Source organism: Mus caroli, chromosome 15, assembly GCF_900094665.2.
Source record: "Mus caroli chromosome 15, CAROLI_EIJ_v1.1, whole genome shotgun sequence".
NCBI classification, from domain to species: domain Eukaryota; kingdom Metazoa; phylum Chordata; class Mammalia; order Rodentia; family Muridae; genus Mus; species Mus caroli.
Window position 1 is genome coordinate 90,499,579 of NC_034584.1, and position 3,755 is coordinate 90,503,333.

At 48.8% G+C, this 3,755-nt stretch overlaps 1 pseudogene; it reads right to left on the reverse strand.

Moving 5' to 3' along the window:
• Positions 1 to 1,522: 1,522 nt before the first annotated feature.
• On the reverse strand, positions 1,523 to 1,833 carry LOC110310095 (annotated as a pseudogene).
• Positions 1,834 to 3,755: the final 1,922 nt, after the last annotated feature.

A 3,755-nucleotide genomic window follows, 5' to 3' on the forward strand; every position in this document is an offset into this window, starting at 1 on the left:
GTCTGTGTTTTCCACACACCATTATGTTTCTACTTGGATCAGAATACTCTGTATGCACAGCAGAAGTCTACAATTCATAGGATATACTCACCTTGAATCTGGGCTGAGGCATTCCGGGCAGCTTCAGCAGGCACGGTGCAAAAGTGTCCACGTTGTGTGGTCAGAGGCAAAGCTGTAGTGAATTCCTCTGTGGCATCATGGGTGCCCGCTGCTAGAAACTCCTGGAGTTCTTTATACAGCTGATTGTGAATTAAAGTTTCATTGCTGTGCCCTCAGAAAGTTTCCATTTGTGACCCCCCACCCCCATGCAGTTATCTGATCCCAGGTGGAGTTGCAGCCCACAGTTTAAGAAGCTATGATTGGGCTGGAGAGATGGCTCCGCGGGTAAGAGCACTGACTGCTCTTCCAGAGGTCCTGAGTTCAATTCCCAGCATCCACATGGTGGCTCACAACCATCTGTAATGGGATCTGACGCCCTCTTCTGGTGTGTCTGAAGAGAGCAACAGTGAACTCATATGCATAAAATAAATAAATCTTAAAAAAAAACAAAACAACCAAACAAAACCAAGAAGCTATGATCAAACAGCCGACTCCACTGGATACCTCTGCTCTAGACTCAGAGTTGTTGGCAGCTCAGAAGCTAATGCTTATGGGTGATTTATCTAAAAATACAGTGGTTAAAAAAAAAAAAGGTAACCAATGCTCTAATCAAATATCAAAAAGGAAAACAAGCCCAAAACAAAATAATAACAATAACGACAACAAAGAAAAAGAAAACATAGCAAAAGAAAAAAACGTTAAAAATCATCCCAGGTGATAGATAAAAGATATTTTAAAAATCTTCCTCTGTGTATGTGTGTTTTGTCTGCGTCTGTACCACGCGTGTACCTGATGCTACAGAGGCCAGATGAGGAGGACACTAGATTCCCTTGGAACAGAATTATATGTTTCTTATGTAAAACTTACATGTTTCTTAGTTGCTATGTGGGCGCTGGGGACTGAGTCTGGCTCCCCCAGAAGTATCTTCCAACAAGAAGTGGCCTTCCAAAGGCTGAGACCCTTTAATGTACAGTTCGTCAGGCTGTGGTGAACCCCAACCATGAAGTTATTTTCATTGCTACCTCATAACTAATCTTGCTACTGTTGTGAATTGTAATCTAAATATTGGTGTTTCCCGATGGGGTCGCGACCCACAGGTTGAGAACCATAGCTCTGGACTCTTAACCACTGTGTCAGTTCTCCAGCCCAATAAAGAAAAAAAGAAATATGAAGAACTAGAGTGCTATCACTTCAACCTAGAATGCTTCTAGAGGCCCATGTACCAAAGGATTGGTGCCCTACTTGTGGCACCATTAGGAGGTGCTGAACTGGTAGGGGGTGGAGCCTGGTGAGAAGTTTAGTTAGCTAGTGGGGGGCGAACTTGAAGGGTTGGGACCCATGTTCTTTCGTCTCTCTCTCTCTCTCTCTCTCTCTCTCTCTCTCTCTCTCTCTCTCTCTCTCTCTTTTATTGTGTGAGGGTTCATCAATCCTTGGCGGCCACCTTCCTCATGGCTGCCAGCCAGTTGCTCATCTCCTCCCGCCTTCGCTTGGCACAGATGTGCATGCCCACCCTCTTCTTAACGAACTTGAGTGAGTGCTTGTCCTTGGACACTTTGAGCAACTCCATGGCGTGAAGCCGCACACTCCTGGATCAGGTCGGCCACAAACTTGGTGTGCTTGGTGAGGTTCACGCGGCACTGCCGGCTGTGTCTCAGCTTGCTGACATTCTTCTTCGTCGTCACCTTGTGGCCCTTGTTGAGGGTGGCCCAGGGCCATTGGGTAGCGCAGGGCCATGGCTGCTGCTCTCCGATGGTGGGCAGGACAGGAAGTCCTAACTCTCCTTTGCGTCCTTGCTTGGCTTCACACTCTCATCATGATGAGGGCCTCACCACAGGCTCTCACTAACAGGTTCAATTCCTGTGCAGCTGAAGCTCTGGAACCCTGAGCTGAAGAAATCTCTTGTATAAGTTGTGTCTCCCAGCTATCTTGTCACAGTGACAGGAAGCTGACTAACAGAGACCATGAAGAGTTTTAAGATTATCTAGTTCCTTGGGCACCAGGGTAGAGGCCTGGAAACGGGGAGAGTGGTGTAGGGTCAGCTCCCTCAGCCGAACAGAGAGGGCTGGGGGTCAACAAAGCCATGTGAATAGCACAAGACCAGAAGCTTGTGCACACAGGACAACCAGGATGTGTCACAGAAAAGTGCAGTGCCATGAAGCCACCGGGCCTGTGCTCAAAGGGCACTGTAAATAGTCTGCCTTCAAGGGAAGTCAGTCAGTCTGAAAGGCGGTTCAGCTCCTAGGCCTTCAAGACAGACAAGAACAACAGAACCCCCTGAATATTTCATTCATTCATTCTTCTCTGGAGGATTCAAAGTAGGGAAGGAGAGAAGGAGAGATTACTCATTACCATCAATGTGACACACGCCCTTATTCCAGAGCTCAGGAGGCAGAGGAGGGGGGATTTCTGTGAGTTTGAGGTCAGCCTGGTCTACAAAGTGAGTTCTAGAACAGCAAGGGCTACAAAGAGAAACATTGTCTTGAAATGAAGGAAGGAAGGAAGGAAGGAAGGAAGGGAGGGAGGAAGGAAGGAGGAAAGGAAAGATAAGGAGGAGGAAAAGGAGAAGGGAGGAGGTGGTGGCGGTGGAGTCTGTAGAATGACTGGACCTCTGTCTAACCCTGAGGTCTGACAAGTCTTTCTCGGTTGGGAGATACAGCTAACCTGAATTCCAACCTGTATCTTGTTAAGAAAGGCAAAGTAAAAATTCATTCCACTTTAGATTCCATTTGATTGTGTCTGAGGCTTGCTACCTTAATTCAGGCTAACCTCGAACTCTGTAGCCCAGGGCAGCCTCAAACTGGCAACCCTCTTGCATCTATCTCCCAAGTCCTGGACTCTATAGATGTGAGTTTCTGTCACAGTCAGCTTTGTTCTGGTTTTGTCTGGACTGTGCCACAGTGGCTGAGTAGCCTCTCATCTCTCTCTAACCCACACAGTCCCATGACTGCACAGCCTCAGACCCCACGGGCCCCTTCCTTTTGGCTGCCTCATTTTGTTCATTTCTTGCTCGCCAGTGACTGAGTCGATGTATTTCCACTGGGGTTTTGTCTCAAAGGTTTCTCAGGGCTGTAGTTGTAGGGTTTCAGGAATTCAGCTAAGAGGTAGGCGGGAAGGAGCGGTGGGCTTCACCCTTGCTCGTGGTCTGCGGAATGTGGGAGCAGCCGCTTTGTTTCAACAAGGGCCTCTTTCAGCCTTGTGTGGCCTCAGGTCCCCCAGCACAGTCCGGGCCCCCCTTTCCAGAAACAACACTGTGAATCTCTGGTTTTCCTGGTGCTGCCTTGTTATTCCTGTGGCCCAGCCAGGACCCATCCTGAGGAACACGGAGCCAGTGTACTGTGGGGAGCTGGGACTGGTGTTGAAGTTGGCGGATTTCGCCTTAGCCACAGCGGTTCCCATGGAGGGGAGCCAGGGCAGGAGGGCGAAAAGGGAGGAGCCTGTGCCTGTGTTCCTCTTTCTGAGTGGCAGGTGTCCCTGAACACAGTGGATTGCACCCTGTAGGAAGAACCCAGTTATCAGTGACCTGAGGACTCAATTGTTTAAGTCTCTGAGTATGCGTGGGTGGTAGGGCTGTGCGAGGAGGCTGTTTGGGAACCTGAAGACATCTGACCTTCATTTAGCCCTCATTCTTGGGAAGTGGAGAAAAGGCTTTTAACTGT